Genomic DNA, 22761 nt, shown 5'->3' with positions numbered 1-22761 from the left:
CAAACCCTCTGTCTCTTACCATTAAGCTCTGAAGGTGCCTGGGCACTGTAGACAGTATAGTTAGCAGCTTCAAAGTTCCTGGGAACTAGTCCTGGATCTAATTTACTTTTTTTTTTTCCCCCTGCCTGCAGGAGGGATGATTAGCAGGATGCCTAGCTCATGATTGTCAGCTTTCTGGATATTATTTTTTATTATTAATTTTTATTATTAATTATATTCATTTATATTAATTTATCTTTTATTTAACCGTAGTTCCTGGGGCTTTCGGTCAGGTGGGAATTCTCCGATCGTACCCGATGTATGCCGCAGAGTCAGTCTTCTACAAAATACAGCAACAGCTTTAGAAGGCTCTTGCAAGAGGAGGTGCTGGTGCTATAGCTATAGCTGTGTTTCTTGCAGGACATCTTCTGGGTTAGCCTGACTGTTGAGAGCAGAACTGTTTTTTGTGCGTATAGTCACTGCAATTCAGCATTACTAAAATTGAAAATATTTAGATTCACTGATTTTAATGGGTAGTATGGTCCTGACTGTCGCAGTAGATAATTGCTGAACTTCTGGTTTAGTTGGTTTTCACGTGAGGGTGCGAAGAGGAAGAGTCCTGGAACAAGTCTGTAGGTCAGGAGCTGTTCAGGCGTAGAGTTTCCTGATAGCCTTGCAGATTGACGACCTGCTGGTGAATTTTGGCAGAGGTTTCAAAACTTTGAACCTTGCCAAGGTCACTTGGAAGTGCAGACAGTGATAGGTAGTTGTAAATCAATCTTAGGTGAATTTTAGGTTTACCAGAAGTGTAGCGATCCTATGCCAGGGATCAACCTCGTCGTCGTCTTCTGAATATTTGCTGTATAATATCTGTCTTCAAGGTCCGTGGAAGGTGGTATCGCAGCATATGCTGTTGACTGTGTTTCTGTAATTAAACAAGTGTTTTTTCTTTCAAGCAGGGAATAATTAACAGAATGACAGAAACGGTGAAAAATATTGTACCGGCCTGGCTGCAGAAGTATTTCAATAAGCGTGAGGAGGAGTGTGTAGACAGAAATGAATCTGCAAACCAGGAGGAGACTCCGGTAAACTATCATCACGATTATTCAGATGAAGATACCATAATCGATGAGAGATTCACGCCTGAACCAGCAGGAATTAGTAGACGAGGTATGTGAAAAATCATTTGGAATTCTGGCCATCTGTATTTATTCACAGATTTCTAGTTTTGAATCTGAATTTCAAAAGGAAATTGGAATGAGGGTTTTGACAGAATGAAAAAAAAAAACAAACAATCAAAAAAGTCGAAACAACTGTTTGTGAAACCGTCTTAGCTTTAAACTGTATACACAGTTACGAAGCATACATCTTATGCTCTTGGAAGGCATCAGTTAACTTTAGGTACTCTATTAGCCAGGTGCTAAATGCTGAAAATAAGTCATTTGCAAGTGTGCTGGGTTGCATTTTCCATCTTTTAAAAGATATGGAATGAAAATCTGTCTAATTGCCTAAGGCAATTAAAAAAATTAATTTGTTTTGCAGTCTTCGAAACAAAAGACTAGATGCTAGAATGGCAGAGGAAAATTCCGTCTCGTGTCCTGAGTTTGTTTGTTTTGTTTTGTTTTTTTTTGTTCTGGGCTTTGATCAATTTAGTAAAGTTCCTTGTTAACTTGATGGTGAACTGGGGAACTTGTGCACGGATGTGGTTTATGAGATTATTATCCTTAAAATATTCAATAATTTTAAGGTCTACGCGGGGGGAGGGGGTGTCTTTGAAAAGGTATTTGACCGTTGGCAACGAGGTTTGCAACTCCTTTACCTCATGAAAGATTAATTTGTCTTATATCCAGTGCCTCTCACTGTTCCTGTAGTCCTGTTGTATAAATTTGCATCTATTCTTATTTGAGTTTCTCTTAAATTAGCTGTTTTGGGGAAGTCAGCTTTTAATAAGTAAAGAAGTTTTGTCTGAGCGTGCGTAGGTAACCATAGATAATGTGGAAAGTCAGTTGCTTCTGTTGTTGGCAGAATCAAAAAATAAGGAGGAAATATCTTTGCCTCCAATCTCATCTAATTGTAAACAAGGAGATTGATGGCTTTCTGTGTAGCTGTAGCTTGGGAATGAGTTTGGAGAAAAGAATAGAGAAGGTCTTCGTGACTGAGGAACACATGTTGGCTTTCCTATGTAACTGCGTGAAAGGAGCTTTCAGTAAGAACAGCTGCACTGCAAGCTTGCTAACTCCAGGAGATCAGGAGCAGGTGGACACCCTGGAACCTTTTGCAGCTTATGTTGCTGTCCGTGGGTGTCGAATACTATGCTTAAGAATAAGATTTTTTTTAGCAAGATAGACTTCAAGGCCACCTATTCCAGGCCACTGGCATTGTTTGCAGACCCTTTGCTTCAAGAGGGAAAAATGCTCATCTGGTTACTTGGGTCAACATCCTTGTCCCTTGGGTCAAAATCCCAATAGTTAATGGGTAGGAGATGATGTTTTGCCTCTAACGTGAGCTGATATGGAAGAACTTGGGAAAAAAGTACTGCAAACGTTCATTTTCATGTTGTGTATTCAGATTAATGTAACCTTTGTTCCAATATTATGGAAGCTGCAGTGTTATCTGTAATTTACCGTGTAATCTCAAATTTTGTAAAGCTTATTGCAAGCTGTACATGGGAGAAGGAGTATATATGTTTGATTTAGTGAACGGCCAAGTCAGCGTTAGAGCATTTGAGCACGGGGTCAGAATGTGGTGTTGTAAATCCTCATAGTTAACTACTTCTGGATGCAACATTAATACTGTGTATCGCAAGCAGTGTTGTTGTTGTAGCCAGACAGTTAGATGCAACCCTATCTGGGTGAGGAAGAAGTTAAATTTGGCTTCTCTCTTTTTGCGCTTAGAACTTGGCAATAGCATGGCTGTCGATAGGAAACAGGTTTTGGCTTCTGTGAGCTTGTCTATAGCAAAGCTAATTATCTCCCTGTTCTTGTCTAGAACCATCCACAAGTAGATCAGCACTGAACTTCCCAGTTGTGTTAACAAGGCCCTCTCTTCATCGGAGCCGTCTGAATTATACCATGCTGGATTCTCCTGTCCCACCTTGTCAGCCCTCGACATCTTCTGTATTTGGCATTGGCAGTCCTAGGCTGTCCTTCATAAAAGAAATAGAAGATTCTACCTCTCAACAAGACGATGATAACATCTCAACAACCAGTGATTCCTCCTCTAGAGCATCTGATGAAGGTGATTTTTGTGTTCTCTGTTTAATTGACTTTTTTTTTAATGTGAAGTACCTTGCGTTCTTTAATATTCCACATCACCTTAGTAAATAAAATAGGTGAATGTCAACTTTGGATGCGAGAATTAAATTGAATTTTTAGTGGTTTAGAAGTATATAATCCTATCACCTTTTTAATAGAAGCGTGCTTTGGAATACGTTTATGATACCCTGATGTTAGAAAGAGTCAATGCTGAAATATACACATTCAGCTAGGTTATATGTAAATTTTGAACTGGGACGGTAGGAAATCAGGCTGACTTGCCGTAGCTTGACAACTAGGCTGATTGTCTAGAAGGAAGAGTGACTCAGAATATCTAACAGACAGCTGGTTAAATGTGAATAAGTGCAGGTGACAAATAGGAACACGAGATGTTTTCCTGTGTTTCAGCAAGAGAAGATAAAGAAACTACTCTGTCATAAGCTATAGGCTGTTTTTTGACCTTTCTTGGTAGAAGGCTTCAGCTGTCAATACTTTTCATGTCTTTTGCCAAATTCATTGAGGAAAGCACACCATTTTAAAATAAAAAATAAGCATCGTGTCGATGTAGGTTGGTACCTAGGTCTTCTCGCTGAAAGGGCGAACAGCAGGTTTGCAGCTTTTTCTAGTCCCCCATATAGACAGGGACTGACGTGTGCTCAGCAGGTTTTCCAGAGAACTTTTGTACAGCTGAGTAGTAGAGTAGAGTTGCTGGGCTTTAGCAATATAACCTGAGTGCACTAGAACTTTCTGGTGTGTCTTCGTAAAACATACATGGGCAGAAGATCGTTAACTCTTAGAGCAGCCTTTGGGGAATCTTCCAGGTTTAAAACCTGTGCGATTATGATCTGTGCTGGCCTCCAGCCTTTTACCAACACAGAAAAAAGCTTTGTCCGTACAAATGCACTGATGTTTATGCGGTCCTCTTTTATCTTAGCCTGAAGGAAAAAAATATCTGCATTGGAAGCACAGTATTAACTTGGTAAGATTGCTGAAAACTACTTGCAGCTCTGTGAACAGTTTTCAAGTTTGTAGGTGATACTTGGTTTTCAGTCTGTACGTGAAGTTGATCTATTTAAGGAAGCTGAAGTCATGCTTATTTTTCTGTATTGAAGAACTTGAATTAGTGTGATCTTTATTGTTAAAGTTCTGTACGTACGAGAGGCATTTACATCTAGCATACGTCATTTTGGCAGATGTTGCAGTTTTAAAAAATACTTCATCATCACTGCTCTTGCCCGCAGGAGCTGAAAGAACTCATTCCCTCTCGCAGCATTCTGCAGCTAGCTCTAAGAAACCCGCATTCGGTTTATCTGCTTTTGGAGGACTGTGTCCTGTAAGTACTGCACAGTATTTCTTTTAATCAGTTTGAATGTGTACCTGTTTTTCTATCCACCTATCGTACTGTGTTTCCGTAGGCACGTGGAAGCACATCTGTTTTTAAGCAAAACCAGCTTGGGTTTTCTCCATTTTACCCCGGAAAGACGGCCTATGGTGGTGCAGCTGTAAGATCAAGGCAGCGAAGAACGGAACCTTATCGGGTATGACAAAAGTAGTGTAGTATTAGTAGTCAAATGTAGTAGTCAAACCTGGCTAATATTTATCTGTGGATCTTCTTTTCCAAGCATGCCTACATTCATGCTATGGATATGTTGTATAAACCTGCAGTCTTTGAAAATATCTAAAATCAACTTTGCTGATCCTTTGTTCTTCTGGTACACAGAGACATGCAGGACTAAATGCAGTCTCAAGATAAGCAGTAACATGCTTTCTGTTTTGAACGATTCATATAGTTCTTGGAGAGAGTTATTTGCCCCCAAGTGTTCTTGGAAATAGCAAATAAAAACTGCTGACAACTCTGATTAGCTAGAGCTGAATCGAAAAGGAAAGTCAAGTCAGGTTTGGTAGGAATGTATTTAAATGAAAGTGACTTTTATCGATAAATCAAAAGGAATTTGAAGAAAATGAAAACGCGGGTTTGCTGGCTCTGTTCTGACAGTCCATTTGTGCAACGGAAAAAGGGCAGTACAAGTACCTCACTTACGGGAAACCTTGAAACCTTGTGGTGCAAAGCTGGGAACCCTCTTTGGTCGGCTATTTTTGTTTTTTACAATATTACTGCATTATGGTAAAAAGAGAAACCAAAATACTAGGCTTTTAAAGGAGAGAGTAGCTTGCTTCTTGCTGCTTGCTGTGAATGACAGCAAGGTACTAGAGAGTCCAGCGAAGGGCCACCAAGAAGATCAAGGGACTGGGAGCACCTCTCCTCTGAGGAGAGGCAGGGACTGCTGGGCCTGTTTAGCATGGAGGAGAGGAGGTTTGGGGGGATCTTATTGGTGTATATAAATACCTGAATGGATGGTGCAAAGAGCATAGAGAGCCATTGTGTTTTCAGCGGTGCCCAGTGCCAGGTCAAGAGGCAACAGGCACAAACTGAAACGTGAGGCTCTGTCTGAGCATCAGGAAATGCTTTTGCACTGTGCGGGTGATGGAGCCCTGGCACAGGTTGCCCGGAGAGGCTGTGGAGTCTCCCTCTTTGGAGGTCTTCAAGAGCTGACTTGACATGGTCCTGGGCAACCTGCTCGGGGTGGCCCTGCTTGAGCGGGGGGGTAGACCAGGCGATCTCTAGAGGTCACTTCCAACCTTAACCATTCTGTGGTTCTGTGAGTCTCACTTGTGTTTTTACATGCTGCGTGGTCTGCTTTCTGTCTTCACATCATGTGATAAGCACAGTGTGGTTATATGAGGGGTTTAACCTGGGAAGAAAAAAAGTCACACCAAAGGAAGTTTTTGACTGATATTTGAAGTTGGGTGGTGCAAATAAACAGTTTACTTTTTCAGTGTAATGTTTAGATCTGTTACAGTTTAAATCAGATCTTTATCTTTTAAGACAAAGATTTGCAGCCAACTTTAATCTTGGGGGAAGGGAGGAAGCAAGAGAGAAGTAAAACTAGTTCCTGGTTATGATTGTATACACTGATTTTAAGATGGTACACTTAGACCATCGTGAAACTCTGAGGTCTGTGTTGTTACTGAAAATGCTTTCTGTACCACAAGCCTTTTCTTGAGTTCTGTTTCCCTGATTACTGCTTCGGAGGCCTTAGCAGTCCTAGCATCATCCGTCTTGACCTTTTACAAGTACGGAGTTCTTTTATTGCTCGTGCAACAAGCACGTGCAAGATGCACTGAGGCCCAAGGTAAACTTCATTAAACTCCGAATGTATTCTCTTCTTTATGGCTTAAACTCCCAGTGACTGCATTTTTCTCTGTCATCAGAATATATTGATTGTATCATCAGTGTAGCCTTGGGACGTAAAATACATGCCTCCTTAGCTCAGAATTGACCATTGTAACACTTAAAATGCTAATTTTTCAGGCACAAAGAAGAGCGAAAGCTAGACAAGAAACTGTGTGGTCCCGCGCTACGTTAAGTACCTCAGCACGGCGCATCTTGGAGGCAATGGAGAAGCTGTCAAGCCCTTTGTTGGTAAATAGCACTTCTTTTAATCTGTTTTTGCTTCATGTGTTTATAAAACTTAGTAAATGTGCCATCAAAGCATAAAGATAAAACTATTCTTCCTTACGTTGTGGCCGGTTTAATTTATTGCGCTGTTTTTTCAACAGGATGCTAAAAGAATGGCATCTGTTTTGCCGCTGTGTTGTGTAAGTTGACCATGAACCCCCACATTTTTGTTGCAGGGAACCCTCTCTCTCAGGAAAAAAAAAAATGCCCTCTAATATTTATGCTTTGTTTTTTCCCTTAGCCTCCGGACATAGATAAACCGGATATTACTGACTTCCAGTCCAAACGAAGAAAGGTAAGAACCAATAATGTCTTAAGCTGAGGTAGATAACTTTTTCAATGCTTTATCACTATTAGAAAAATTTTCTCAAACCTCAGTGACAACATAGACATCAAATCAAGTTAATATTGGCATGTATCCACAATAGATGATGGGTTGTGAAGATTACTCAGGTTAAGAATTATGTTATCTTTGTAAGTTGAGAGCAACAACTCTAGAACACACCAAGTCGTTTTATCTTGTCCCCCAACTTGGGGTGAAGCTGCATATTAAAATTCCTGTTGAGGCAAGTTTTCTCTTGAAGAAATGATCACAAATAGAAAAATACTGATTGAGTGGTCATATAGACTTTGTACAGACTTCCGTGTTCATTCGGGCACAGAAAACTAGTTTTTGTGCTTTTTATCACCATTCAAAGTAAAGAGGAGGAAAATTGTTAATTTCCGACGCTATAAATCTTACGCTCCTAAATTCCTATTTGGAGGTAGCACAGAACTGGTGATAATGCTGTGGTAAAGCATGATTTCCTTTCATTTTCTTTAAAAAATGAAAACTAGTCATCTTTTTTTGATGACTTTAGTTAGGGGTATCATTAAACTGCAAAACTGTACCAGGCACAATAGCTCTTGGTGTATTAAATGCCTAACTGGGGGAATTAATATTTTTCATTTTTACCTTTAAAACCAGCGATGAACCATCGTTGGAGTCTGATAAATTTTCCATAAAATTAAATGGGCATCTCTTTCTGCGAAAACATCTGTGTTTCCAGTATCAGTCTGAGTGTACAAATGACCACTTGTTAAGTGTATGGGCTTCTTAGGCTGGAAATCAAAGTGGACAGTAATACTGGTTGCTTATTGCTTTTAACTCTTTCAATCTCTGTATTGTTTAGCCAGCACAATCTCCATTTGGTAAAGTTCTAAAATGAATGTAGCAGCAACTGCTTAGTTTTTAGGGGGGTAGAGGTTTTTTTTTTCTTTTTCTTTTTCGACGCTATAAATCTTAACGCTCCTAAATTCCTATTTGGAGGTAGCACAGAACTGGTGATAATGCTGTGGTAAAGCATGATTTCCTTTCATTTTCTTTAAAAAATGAAAACTAGTCATCTTTTTTTGACGACTTTAGTTAGGGGTATCCTTGGGCTTATTAAATTACAAAACCCTTAAATGACCACTTGAAGATCAGGTGACTGAAGGAAATAACAAGATGTGCAAACTTTTCATCTTCTGTTCTAATGAGCAAAGGGACAGTGTCTCAAGAAGTTTCTGTGCTAATTCCTTGATTGGATGGATGTATAATTAAGTTTACAATCACTTCAGAGTTTACAAACATCTCAGATTTCCTGGACCATCTTTTCACCATCTGCCAAATTACAAGGGCATGGAGAAGTGAAGTATATCATAAATGTTATCCAAATAACTAAAACCAAATCTGGTGTGAATTCTCAGTTATATTATAGCAATATACCTGTGATAAGGCATTAAGAAAGATCTGCCAGATTTGCAACAGAGAGCCTGAAATTGTCAGCCACTAAATGAATGTTGCACGCAGCTGTCAGTGGGTGAAAGGAGATAGATTGTCTATTCATAATACTAGAATTCATAATGGTGGCGGGAGAAGGGTAGCCCGCGATGAGAAGCAATTATTTGTTGAGGAGACGATCGTGTGTTTTCCTGCTAAAGTGAACATGCGGTTGACGGAACACTTGTGCACTCAGGCTAAACTTCTGCAGTGGGTAGCAGTGATGTGGTATTTTTCTTATTTCAAGGAACTGTACCAGGCAGAATAGCTCTTGGTGTATTGAATGCCTAACTGGGGGAATTAATATTTTTCTTTTTTACCTTTAAAACCAGCAATGAACCGTCGTTCACTCGAAGTAGATTTGTGAACTTACATAAAACATGTCTTATTCAAGGTTTCAAACTGAATGTAATATTTTTTAGAAAGATGTATTTTTGCATACTTTAGAGAGAGTGTGAATCCTATTACTAAGAGCTGGGAGATACTGTGAAATTAAAGCTGCAGCGTAAACAATTTCCTGTTGGTATTGATTTGAACAATAGCATGCTTCCTAAGACTGTATTTTCTGATCCTTAAGACCGCAGGCGGAGCCATCGGTAAATCTTGTAGCCTTTAGGGTTTGTTTTCTGTCTGACAGTTCAGTTAAGTCAGTTTTGCAGAACACGCAGTGGTCTGTGTTAAAAATTAACTCTGGTCTGTGAAAATGCTTTGAAAAGGGAAGTCAAACCCACTACTTGAAGTGCATCTAATGCACATGTAAAGCATTGGATCATATTTTAATGAATGAGATTATTGTAAGATTGACAAGTTGTTTTTTTTTTGAGTGTGTTCTATTGTTTGTGTAACTTTGAAGAGGGAAAATGTAGGGAATGTGAAGCCCAGAAGCCTGTATAATTAGTTGCTTAACACTTCGAATGTTAAATTAATGAATTAAGCTACTAAAAAAAAAAATCACAGTGTGGGCAGAGGAAAAGATAGGAGCATATTCTAGGAACATGGGTTATTTTAATTATGGTAGCATGAATTATTTTGTCTATGAAGCTAACTGCCAAATTTTGAAATGGAATTCAGTCAGACTTTGGCTACTTATATATAGCTTTATGGATTTCGTTACTGGTTTTCTGGTGATTTCCCTCTACAAGTTGAACGGTCTTCAGAATTTTCAAATTGTATTCACTGAGTGCCAAGACCGATGGGGGGAGGTTTATAGTTCTGTAATTTGTTTTCATCAATAAATATTGGAATTAATTTGGGTGGACGTAAGGATAAATTGATTGCTGTTTCCCTTTCAAAGCTGGAATCCCAGAATGCATTCCAGCCTCCACCTGTTAAGAGACTTGTGACACCAACGGTAAACCGTCAACCGATGCGTTATACGCGGTATTCTGAACCATCACCGACTTCAACTACTCAGTCCAGCAAAATTTGCCAGAGAGGAGACACAAAGTACCAAGTGAGTACATTTTTGAGTCTTTATGTGCCTGTTTTTTTTTCCAGTCTTGGAATGTTTCTCAAACCAATTGTTATCCTATCTTTGCAAAAAGTACTGATAGTATGTTTGAGGCGAGCTTTAAGGCAGTGGGAACCATTGTGAAATAGATTGAGCTTTTATGGATTTAATTCTGTTTTTGGAACACTCAGTGTCTTGTGGTTGTTTTCACGATGTCATGATGTGCTATTGAGTCATCCTGTTGTCAGTGAAAGAATATTAAAAGACAGAAATGTTTTCCTTTTATATTCTCATGTACACAAAGCTGTCACTGATGAAACATGCTCGTGTTCTGTGTAAACTATTCCAGGTGAGCTATGTGCTCCAAGTGAGAGTTCTGACAATGTGCTGAGTTATCGGTTTTGATTGCTTTGGAGTAGATGGAGTCTAATAAATTTTCCATAAAATTAAATGGGCATCTCTTTCTGCGAAAACATCTGTGTTTCCAGTATCAGTCTGAGTGTACAAATGACCACGTGTTAAGTGTATGGGCTTCTTAGGCTGGAAATCAAAGTGGACAGTAATACTGGTTGCTTATTGCTTTTAACTCTTTCAATCTCTGTATTGTTTAGCCAGCACAATCTCCATTTGGTAAAGTTCTAAAATGAATGTAGCAGCAACTGCTTAGTTTTTAGGGGGGTAGAGGTTTTTTTTTTCTTGTTTGTTGATAAATGATAGAAAACAGAAAAGTATGTCCCTTTTACGGGGCTGGTAAACACAAGTTTTGATGAAAACTCTCCCCCCCCCCCCCCACAATTTTTGTCATTTTGTTTAAAATAATTACTTTCTTTGTTAGAGGATTTGACAAATTTGATTTAGTGTTCTATCAGTTTGTCCTCAATGCTGAGTGAAGCAGTGATGCTTACTTTAGCCCCAAAATTTAACTGAACTGTACCCACAATGCTGAATTAGGGAACAACGTTAAGTAGGTGAGGTGTATTCAGTGCTATAAAATTAAAAATAAATAAATAAAATAAAAACCACAAAAAACCACATGAAGTGGTTGTTGGTACTTTGTGTATTCTGTACATATTCAGCTAAGTCTTGAACTAAACTTAACTTGCAGGGGATGAGAGAGAAGACTTCGCCTGCAGAACAGCGAGCAGAACCATCTGAAAGGTATGACATCTATTAATTTAAAACTTACTTGAAGAAAGAAAGAAATCTCCTTTTTCAGTACGGTCTGCACCTGAAAGGTGGTGACAGTTCTCAGTAAAAGGAATGGGAAATCCAATGAAAATTTTGTATTCTGAGGGAGCTGCAAAGTCTGGATTGTGTTTGAAGATCAATAGAACTTTGAGAAAATTGTTGTTTTTATGAAAGGAAGGAAGATGAGCAAGAATAAAAGTACTGATACACCACTTTTTATCCCAAGTTTATCTTCTGAGTAGGATACGAAGATGGGAAACAAGGCACGTTATAATGCTGTATCCACAGAAAGGATCTTTGCTATTGGAGGCCTAATTTTTTCCTTCTACAGGAAATATGGCTCATTTTGTAGTTTGACTAAATCTGTAGCGTTACAAATTTTGCTTTGACAGATATTTCATGGTTTATAACTCAGTTTACTTATAACAAAATAATTTGTCCCTCCTAATGTTCCCTAGGGGAAAAGCTATTAGTTTTAGCTATTTAATTGCTTGCAGTTTGAAAGCTCTGTCCTAATGGGATGATTCTTTCTGAAGTATTCTTTAGAAGGTGAAGTAGGGGAAGTGAGTTACAGTTCAGGAGGATGTTTATTGATGTGTTTTTTTCTTTATTTTTTAAGCAAAAACATGGAGGAAGATTTATGATTTATTATTCTTTTTTTTAATACTCCTTTCATGATGAAGTCAATTGTCTGCTTTGAGTTCACATGAAGACCATGTGTTCTTTAGGATCATTTGAGGCCAAATGCTAACTCATCTCTAAAATAAAAAAAATCCAGCAGAATTAATTGAATTTCTTCTTGAGGAGACTGCTTTGTGTTATACTGCTTTCTTGGTTTAGGTCAAATGAGTTATCCTCCAGATAATATTGATGGCTTTTCCTTCTGGGCAAATGGTGTTTTGGGTAATAATGCTTGAGTTAAGGGACTTTGCACTCAGTTTTTAGGGGGTCACTCTTTTCAAAGAACAGTAGCAGGGAATTTTGTTGACTCTATGCTCATCTGCCAAGCAATTCTTATGTGACCATGGGCATTCTTTGGCTTGCAGAAAGAACTCAACACTTTGTTTTGGCATCTAAAAGTTGGACTTCACAACAACCACCTTTTTAGGGGTGGAAGCGACTGGCTTTAAGGTTCTGGTACAGGTGCAATCAGGTGCTGGGTTTTAATTATGTTTTTTTCAAACTGTTCTAAATTGTCTCTGTTAGAACTCCTTTCTACTTCTCCATTTAGGAAGGAGATACAGAAAACTCACACTGCTTTTGATTTCGTTCACAAAGTTTATTGCAGTGCCCTACCTTTTGTTTGTAGAGTAGGTAGTGGTGGTAGTGTTTTTTGTGATGCTGGTCTCTGTTGGGTGCCATGTTCTGGAGCAGGAGCACCACACTGATCTGCTGGCAAGAGTCCCTTTGGACAGTTGAGTTGGAATACTCAGTAAATCTCTGGCCCACCAATGCTATATATCTATGCGTGTGTGTGTATATATATATATTTTATATCCTGAGTCCAATTGTAGATTAGACTTGCTTGAAGGCTGACAACTGTCTTTGCCCCCTTGAAGCTCACAGGTGTTAACAGAAAGAGGAATATGGGCTGTTACGGGCAAGCGATAGTTGTCTGAATGAAGATCTATTTTGATGTAAGACTTTTTTCAGAATTCTAATGGATTGACAGTTCGGATTAGAGAAAAGTCTGAGCATATGCCTTAGGGATCTTTCTTCCTCTATGCAGTTACAGTGCTAAGCAGGCTGTTGTCAAGTATTTGACAAGTTTAGACCAGTTCTCCTCCTCAGTATTGTGGGAGTTTGACCTGGTGTCTTCCAGTGCGATCTAATGCACTTCTGTACTGACTGACTGATTGGCTGCAAGATAAGCTTTGAGGTCACAGTTTTTCCAGGCATACTTCATTTTCTTGCCATAGTACTTTTGTTAGAGTTATTCCCTATTTCACTTCTGGTTTGGGTTATTTTTTCCCCATTTGCTCTTGGATTAGGATATCTTTCTCGTTTTGAGCTAGGCTTTTTTAAGTACCAGAAAAATGCCTTTGTATGCCTTACAAAAGGGATCTGTATTCATGTCTGAAAAGACTTCTGGAATGTTGGCATACCCAAACACCTCTGCTGTTCCTGCTGATGGCCACATGAAAGCCAGAGCTGCTTCTGAAGCTTAGGCCATATTACCTTGCCACACAAGTCTAAGGCGTCCCTATTCTATCAGAGCTGTTGGCAGTGTTTCCCATGTGTATGTGTGCATATGTGCACTCTTTCTGTATTTTTGTGAGCTGTTCTTTTATATCCCTGCAAAAGATACACGTGCATCGCAGAATCAGAGAACCAGTCCTATTTAAAGGAAGCACTGGAAAATAACAATCTAAATCAGCTCTTCTATTTCAGGTCTTCTGGCTTAGTCATTGTTCCCATGTGAACGGTGCACTTATGTATGTCCTTTTCATTGCTGCTGTTAATAAAGTTTTTCCTATTTAGAACATCAAGTATTTACCAGCGTTTAGCAACTTGTGAGACAGCTTTAGTTTTTTTCTGATCAGCAGGTTTCAATTCTAGGACTAATAACAGCTCTAATATCTTGAAAAAAAAATTTGGCTGGTAAGTTTTTTTTCTCTTTTTTCCCCCAACTTCTGTACTGTCGTGTGCTAGCAATGTGACCAGCTACAAATTCAGTACTGCTGCGTCCAGTGGTCTGTCTTCAGGAGTGAGTAGCGGAGGCGGCAAAATGAGAAGGGAAAGAGGAATACACTATTTATCAAGAGCTGTACAAGAACAGGTAAGTGACTCTTAAATTAATTGCTGTCACTGAGCTTACTGAAGTAACTAGCTAAGTGTGTCAGTTTTATTGCATCATAGTAAATTATAACAATACCGCTTTACTTTTGCATTGTTTTTGTTTTCTTGTGGGTTTCAGAGCAGGCTCCAATTGATTTCCTGTGTTTGAATACCTGAACTTTGCTTATGTAATTTTGAAATTTTTAATTCTCTTACCTTGGAGATTCTTCAAACTATAACATTTCTCGTTAGCAATTGAATGAATGAGTCCTAAGAAGAGAAGTTTTGGTGAAGGTTTGTATAGTTTTTCTACAGGAATGATACTTGAAACGAGTGCCAAGTATAAAAAGAAAAAAAAAGCTTAATTTTTGGTTTCATATTTAAGTCATACAGAAAGATACAGGCCAAGAGTGTGAAAAAGAGTAGTAGAAGAGAGCATTCTGCATGTCTGCTAACGATGACTCAGTTTTTGATACTCACCAAACTCATTGTGAGAGAGTTTTTTTCTCATTTTAATAGGAAAAATCTATTCCATAAAACTATGACCATGAATATTCAGATTATTTTTTCTTTTATTGGATGTTATATAAGCTGCCTGTAAGTTAATTTAAGTATTTATGTTAACATTAAGTATTTAATTAATATTAAGTTAATATTAAGTATTTAAGTTAATTTAAGTTTCAAATCATTAAATGGGACTTCTGGATGATGCAATATAAAGAAATCGTAAACACTGTTGTTTATTCCTGTAACACAAATAAAATAATGGTCCAAATATCAAAGGTTCCATAAACTTTTCAAATCAAAACTGTGAAACAGATGTAAGCTACAGGATGCACTGAATATGAGTAGTACCAACTTACATCCCTGCCTAGTCATTTCTAAGTAGATCATGATAGTACTGTACAAATTTCGGTCAGATTTTCTATGCCATTTAAAACATAACTCATCCAATCTTAGTAATCAAATAAAGTAAGTGGCAGGGATGAAAATTGAAGTTGTTAAGAGGCTCTCTTCTGATTTTTATATTTGCATCCTGATACATGGTATAGACTGTATTTACCAGAACACAATCTTCAGTGCTGCTAGTCTGACTTTCTTTGGTGCTTTTTGTGTTTAGTTTGGTTGTTGAACCTACCTGCTTCTTTAAACATTACCTTTTTCCACGTTCACTGCTGTAGTGACTTTAGAAACTTTGGCAGCTATCCTGCCTAATTTTGCAAGAGGAACACTTTCTCACTTGTCTTGAGAGTGTACTCTTAATTGAAGCCATGCGAGGGTAGTTAGAAAGGATGATGCTTCTCTAGAGCTTTGATGACTAAAGTATAGAAAAGAAAGAAAGAAAATGTGATCTGTGCCTCTCTGTTCTGCACAGGTTTTGAGTTAACTTTCAGTGTTCTTGCTGTACAGTTGTTGAATAGAGTATAATGTGGAAGCAGGCCTGCCATAAATTAAAATGACGTGGTAGACAGAGGTGGGGAGATCGGGATTTCTTCTGGAAACTTGCTTTCTCTTAATTTGTATGGATTTTTGTTCTATTTAATTTTGTTAATAAATTGGGTGGGATGGGGTGAGAAAGTAGTATGTCTTGTATAAGAAAAATTAAAATTTGCAACTTTAGGAAGTGGAGGAACCAGTGCTACCGAACATACCCCTACCCATCAGTGCTGCATCGCTGCCTCAGTTCAATTCTAGTTTCATTGGTAGTAGCGCTGTCTCAGCGTCACCGAGCGCTGTTTCAACAGCAGCAATGAGCACGGCAACTCCAGCAGCTGCGACGGGCATGGCAAATCCATCAGAGGTGGAGGGCATGACAGATCCATCGGAGGTGGAGGGCATGACAGATCCATCGGAGGTGGAGGACTTGACAGATCTATCAGAGGAGGAGGTGGAGGACATGATATATACAACGGCGACGTCGGGCATAACATGTTCAACAGTGCCCTCAGGCTTGACATGTCCAATAATGGCGGCGGGCATGCCATATCTGCTGATGACAAAGGACAAGGCAAAGTCAACAGTGGCAACGACAAGCGTGGCAAATTCAACGGAGGCGGCAGGCATGGCAGATGCAGCAGCGACGGCGGCGGGCAAGGTAAATCTTTATGCTATAAATAATGTTTACAATGAGTATACTGCTTTATTGCGAGTTGACTTTTTCTGTGGTGCTCATGAAACTAACAAATATTAGTTTCTACGCAGCTGAATGAATTGGGGTTGTATGCCAGTTTGGGGAAAAAGGCATAAATGTTTTGATTCTGCTTCTCTCAGTCTTAGAGCCTGCCAACTCCCATTTAACGTGATTGTATAACTGCTTCAAATGCTGTGGAAGTCTGCGGGGGAAAGGGGGTGTGGACTTTATGCCAAGTTATTTATAGTGGTTTGGGCAGGGGTAGAGTTAATTTTCTTCGTAGTAGATGATGCTGTGTTGCAGATTTGTGAGCAAAACAGTGTTGGTAAGGCACTGGTGTTTTAGCTGTTGCTGAACAGTGCTTACACAGTGACAAGTCCTTTTCTGTTTCTCACGCTGCCCTGCCAGCGAGGAGGTCGGGGATGCACAAGAGGCTGGGAGGGCACTCAGCCAGGACAGCGGAGCCCAGAGGACCGAAGGGATATTCCACACCATTTAGCATCGTGCTCAGCAATAAATGCTGGGGGAAAGAAGGGGAAGGAGTGGGGAGTATGTACAGGGTTATGGCATTTGTCTTTCCAGGTAGCCATTACATGCGATGAGTCATTAATGCTACCTCAAATTTAACAACTTTACTTCTTTACTTTCGGTTCTTTTCCCTGTTCCACTTGGAGGGAGTGAGCGAGTGGCTGTGTGGTGCTTAGTTGCCTGCAATGGTTAAACCACAACTTTATTTAAGTTATTAAATTAGAGGTAACGTGGTCATATAAGCCTCACATAGAATGAGCCTAGGGTGCAATAATTGGCATATTATTGCAATAAAATAAACATTAATCTGTTCCAGAGTACTTGAAATATTTTTTGTACGGTTTGAAGTAGACAGCTGCTTTAACATGTTGAGGTGTTTGCTGAAGTTCTTGGAGTATCATTGGGCTGAGTTTGCCGTTCTTCAGCTTCCTGGCTTGCTTTTCCGTGCATTTAGACCTAAGTAGCATCTCCAGCTTTTCCTCTCAGTTTCTGGAATTTGGTTTTGAAGATATTGTCCTATACCCACTTGGAAACTTCCCTGTGTTTTATTATTACTTTTATCTGCAAAATAACTCAAACATCAGGTTTTTCGACGTCACTGCGGGACTTCTGTTGGGTAGTGAATTCAAGTAGTTGTTGCTCTTAAATATAAACCTTTAATTCTTTTGAAAATACAGATACAACCAACAAGTACTGTTAGCAGTCCTGAGTTCGCATTTTCATCTCCAGTTGTGAAATCTACTGAGGCAGAAGTGCTACCTACGTCTTCTGTAAGTAAAATAATAAAGGAGCTTGACTTTTTTTCTTAGGCATTTAGTAGGCTGTTGCAGAACACTAAAGCAGAATCTGCCTTGATGGAGAAAAGTATGTAGGCTTCTGGCTTATAATTTGTCATTCAGCATGCATGCTACAAATGTGAAGAGCAGCTTTCAGATTTGGTTTTGTGTGTGCATTCGATTGAAGTTCCTGTGGCTTGAGAATCTGAAAAACCTCTCTTGTTCATAGCAGATTGGGTTTACATTTAGTGTTCCCGTTGTAAAATCGGCAGAACTTTCTGGACCCAGTGGTACTCCAGTGACGCCCTTTCTTACCCTAGGTAACTGAAACTTTAGCACTTCAGATCTGAAGTGCTTATTTTCCTTTTTTTCTTTATTAAATCTTCAATCTGTCCTGTCTGCGCATGCTAGCAATTCCAGGCAGTGTTGGACTTCTGCAGTATTTTTCCAGTGACAGATCTGCTTTTATATTTTTTTTTTGTTTTGTTGCTTTTTGTTTTGCTTGTAATCATAAAGCATTGCAAAGTAAGTAGAATTTGTGAAGATTCTTATGTGAGAAGCATGAAAGCTGGAAATTCTTGTTTCTAACAAAAGTGAGTATAATCTGCTCTAACTAGGTCACATTGTGAAAGCTGTTTTTGTTTTCTTTTGTTTCAAAAGACACCACCACCTCAACCAACATCAACACACAGAAAGAGGAGGTCAAAGATTTTGCTGGTGGTCCCTTCACCACTGCCCACGTATTAAAGGAAGGAAGCGTCTTAGACGTTCTAAAAAATCCTGGAGAGATAATGAACTCCTTTTAAAAAGATGCTGCAAAAAATACGCTAGCATTTTTTATTAAAAAAAAAACCAACACACGACTTATGGTTAATAGAGTATCTGCTATAAATATGAATGTAGGAGAGCATTACATTAAGCGCTGCGTTTGTTAGGGTGCATCTGCCCCCTTCTATTCTAAGTGGTGTTTGTTGCTGGAAGTAAAACTGCAAGATGAAAAGCAGATGGGTTGCATCTCCTTTACGTGTTAGGATGTAATTGTAAATGAGGTACTAAGAGAATTAGCCAGATAATCGGTGTTTCATTTTAAGTAAATACAATTTGTGGAATTGAAAAGGAAATGTTTGTAAAACTCAACACTCCTGTCCCACCTTCAGCCCAGGTGAAGAAAGAATAGGAAAGAGCTTCAGTTCCAAATACATGGCGAAAGCTGCGAATCTTTGGGCCTTAGCTTACAATGGCTCCTGTGGATTAAAATTTAAACTGCAAACAGAAGTGGAGTGTTTTACGTTAAAAACCCTTTTCTGAATTTTGTTTTTAAGCAATTGCAATTGTTTTCAACAGTTTCATAAAGTGTGTCTGTGGAAAAGATATCTTTTAAGAAAAAGGGCTTTATTGAATTTGATCTTTTCCCAAAAGTCTTCTTCTAACTTACATACTTGTGAAGAAGGCAGCACATTTCTCTGTTGGAAAGAGCTAAGTGAGAGAAAATACATTGTGCATTTTGTTTAAGGAAAGACCTCTGAGTGAAGTGACATTCACTTTCTTTATCGGTTTAAAAGAAGCAGAATCTAAATCCACATTGTTCAAAGACTTCATTTTTGACTAAAAAAAAACCAACAAACAAACCACAAAACAACTATGTTCAAGGTAGATTTACAAGCAACTTGAGCTGCTGTTTAAGATGCATTTCCTTTAGTCTTTCTGTATTAGTAGCTTGTCTTTTCTGTTAAAATTGCCACCTTTTAAATAAGGAGTTGTCCTGTGTCCGATGCATTTTGAAAAAGATTATAGAAAATTAGACAGTTGTTCAATTGTCTTGAGTTTTTATTATTTAATTAATATTCAGCATCTGTGGGAAAATACCGTATGGATTGCTGCTCCGAGTACAAACTTCTGTACAGTTACTGGAGTAGATTTGAGTCATCTGCTATGGAAGGAGGAGCTTTAGAAATTTGATTCGATTGGGCATCGCGTCTTAATCAAATTGTATTATTTCCATTCCACGTTGGACTGTCAGATTTCAGTCAGCTACTGTCTGTTTGTACTTGTATCGACCAGTGAAAATGTTGATTTAAAGCTTGCTTGGAAACAAAGAGTTAAATGAAGCTTTAACGAAATGTTCTGTTGTGACCCAGTGCAGCAGATGAAATTTCATCCGTTTAGATAAGATTTCTGGGGACTTCCTGTTGCGCTCGGTCTGAATGTCTAGTTGTAACCATTGGCACCTGAGTTGAAATTTTTGCCCTCTAGTAAAGTCACTTAGTTACATGTAGTGAGGTGCTGCGCTAACAGGAAGACTTTTTTTTCTTGCTTCCTAGACTTTGGATTGTTGAAAACACGCTCTTCTACGTCTGCACAACCTACAACAAGCACAGTGGTTTATACTAGGCCTGCAATAACAACTTTTTCTGCAGGTAAAGAGACTTCTAAACAAGCATCGCACTGGCAATCTGATACATGTGACCCTTTTCTGCAAAACAAAGACATAAAGGACAAATGTGTAACTTGTCAAGCTACTAAAGCCTCAACAGTTGAGAGTATGAAACAGACAGTAAGTTCAAGTCAATGCGACACCTCAAAGCCAGCAGCGCCCCCAGCAGGGATGCTGGGCTTTGGAGACAAATTCAAAACAGTACCTGGAACGTGGGATTGTGATACATGTCTTGTCCAAAACAAACCGGAAGCTACAAAATGTATAGCATGTGAGACACCAAAACCTGGAACGGGAGTAATGCCTGCTCTGACATGACCAGTGGTCACAGACAGCTCGGTGACAGTGACATCCTCCTCGAGCAGCACTGACACAACAGCCACTCTGGGCTTTGGAGACAAATTTAAGAAGGCGAAAGGCTCTTGGGACTGTGGAATATGCCTTGTACCAAATAAGACGGAAGATAACAAATGTGTAGCCTGTCAGTCTGAGAAACCAGGTATGGTCCTTTTTTTCCTGTTGTTTCCATCCTAGCCTCTGTGAATCTTGTACAGAATAAAAGTACGTTGCATATATGGAATATTTTAAGCAACACGATTCCCAGGTACGGTTGATGGGTTAGCGGCTGTCTGCAGGATTGGTTTACAGGCACTTCAGAGGTCTCAGCCCAGGTTCCAGCCTGTCGCATAAATTGAACTGATTGTGAAATGTATTAGTACGGAGCTGGATCAATGCAGATACCCCCGGCTTTGCAGCTGGTGAGGGAAGGTGGCTGAAGTGAGTGACTTAATTTAAAAACAACATAGTGATTTTTCACTGGCGAAAATGAGAACTCCATAGAAAGAGTTAAAAATGACTGCGTTTTTCTCTTTCAAAAAATAAGTAAAAAAAATTACAGAATGTGTCCAAAATGCCTCTACTCACCGTTTGTATGTAATTGAGGGGAGATGTGAAGCCAGATTTCAAGACAGTGTAGTCTTAACTAGTCTTAAGCTAAAGCAGAGAGATGCCTATGAAGGTCAGTGGTAGGCTTCAAGAAAGCGAGTGACCCGCTGGGTAACTTCTTCAGGGCAGTACTGGGTTGTTTCCCATTGTGTGTGACCGTAATTGATTTTGAGCGTGGTTGTATTGTTTTTAAAATACGATTCTAATTCTAACTTTGACTCTAAATGTCATTTAACATGCCATTACATCGAAAAACACCTGTGCAAATATATCCTGGAAGAAACAAATTAAGATGGACTAGACCGGGCTTTTGTAATCATCCTGTGCGGTAAGACTGAAATTTCATGAGGTAAGATAATGGATTTCAGACAGAGTTGATTCTCTTGGACTTCCAACCTCTGAGCGGTCAGTCGGCATCTTTGTCTGAGGCTCTTGCCATTGCAAGGAGGAATTTTGGAAATGAGGGGTTTACTGTGACCATGGTGCAGTGAATTGCACGGTTACGTTGCACTTGTCAGGAGGAAGAGCGATGCAAGTAATACTAGGATAAAAGTTTTCTGCGTGTGCCGTGGAAGGGAAGAGCCATTCTTGTCTTTCCGGTTTTGAATTTGAAGCGTTATCTTCTGCTTCTCTCTTAAAAGGCACCTTTTTTTTAAAAGGCACCTGTCAGGCCTCTTTATGGAGGTTACACTGTCATCAACAGCAGCAGAAGCTTGTGTGCTGAACAGAGTTGTGTGTTGTTTGGAAGCTTTGAGTTCCACTCTGGTTTTTTTGTTTGTTTCTTTGTTTCTTTGTGGGTTTTTGGTGGCTTTTATTTTTTTCAGGGGCGGGGGGGGGGGGAGTTGCGGAGTAATTTTGAACATTTCTGTGGGATTTGACAAATCAAATTTAAAAGTTAATGTTCATTTTATAGTTCATGTTCAAACAGGATGGTTAACTGTCTTGTTTGTCTCACAGAGGGTCCAACACCTGTGACCAGTAGCAGTGCATCTGCATTTTCTGCTCCTTCTGGAGAATTTCTGGATTTAGACAAATTCAAGAAGCCCGAAGGAAGCTGGGATTGGGAGACCTGCTTGGTTCAAAACAAAGCAGAGGCCACGAAGTGTGTAGCCTGTGAAAGTGCAAAGCCAAGCACCAAAGCAGAGCTCAGAGGTAATACTTAATGATTAAAACGAGGATGCATATTCTGTGATTTATTTTTTGGTTTGCTCTGATTTTTTTTATTTTCTTACCTGTTAAGCACACTTATTTTTTCCTTTGAGGTGTGGCAAAATTATTCGTTTTTCCTGTAGGAATATTGCCTAGATAACATCTGTTTCCACACTTTTCCCCAAGAATAAGTTTATCCTTTTTAGAGAAAAGCTTTCATTAATGACGTGCTTGTTCTTTACATGCCCTACACGTTGTTCATTTGGAGTTCAGACTAAAAACATGATCTTTCAAAGAAGTTCGTATACTTTTTAAAGCCAGGTGGTGGGCAGAAAACACAGTTGTGAAAAGTTTTATGTAGAGAGGAAGCATGGGGTTTTCTTGTTTGTTTTACTGTTTGGTGGGTTGTTTGTTAAACAGTTTTGACTGGAAAGATCAGGACTAGAATGTAGTTCAAACCTTCAGGTACTGCAGATACACCGTGGGTTACGGACTTGACATTCACTTATTTCTGCAGGTTTTGGTACTGCGACTGCGTCCACAAAATGCTGCCTTGCCATCATTTACATTCGGTGTTCACTCAGAGTGTTCAGGTGCAGAGTCTGCAGCTGCCTCACAGTTTATTTTGGGAAGGACAGAAGAGAAGCAGGATTCTGTCACTACTGCTGCTCCGTTAGTGTTTGGAAAGAAAGCTGACACTGAAGAGTCAAAGACACAGCATCTCAACACTAGGTTTAGACGAAAAATTGCGACACCTTAAGGAACCTGTCCTGCATCTCATTCAAGCACAGAAGTTGCAGTGTCTCAATGCTAGCAGTACAGTTGGTG

At 39.2% G+C, this 22761-nt stretch overlaps 1 pseudogene across 1 annotated transcript in view; it reads left to right on the top strand.

Annotated features, from left to right (window-relative positions):
* LOC308187403 (nuclear pore complex protein Nup153-like) overlaps positions 1-22761 on the top strand; it is a 26161-nt pseudogene extending 3400 nt beyond the window's left edge. Inside the window, exons 2-21 of the transcript XR_013956120.1 lie at positions 253-272; positions 920-1149; positions 2968-3216; positions 4427-4566; positions 4649-4771; positions 6607-6717; positions 6855-6893; positions 6995-7070; positions 8949-8962; positions 11110-11162; positions 13845-13975; positions 15346-15374; positions 15592-16065; positions 17307-17399; positions 17638-17725; positions 17817-17830; positions 19672-20338; positions 21742-21936; positions 22047-22072; positions 22451-22761. The product of XR_013956120.1 is annotated as a nuclear pore complex protein Nup153-like (transcript). The remainder of the gene's footprint in view (positions 1-252; positions 273-919; positions 1150-2967; positions 3217-4426; positions 4567-4648; positions 4772-6606; positions 6718-6854; positions 6894-6994; positions 7071-8948; positions 8963-11109; positions 11163-13844; positions 13976-15345; positions 15375-15591; positions 16066-17306; positions 17400-17637; positions 17726-17816; positions 17831-19671; positions 20339-21741; positions 21937-22046; positions 22073-22450) is intronic.

This window comes from Anser brachyrhynchus, assembly GCF_964034855.1.
Source record: "Anser brachyrhynchus genome assembly, contig: SCAFFOLD_63, whole genome shotgun sequence".
NCBI classification, from domain to species: Eukaryota; Metazoa; Chordata; class Aves; order Anseriformes; family Anatidae; genus Anser; species Anser brachyrhynchus.
Note: the sequence above shows the minus strand (reverse complement) of the source record. Positions and strands in the feature narration are given on the sequence as shown.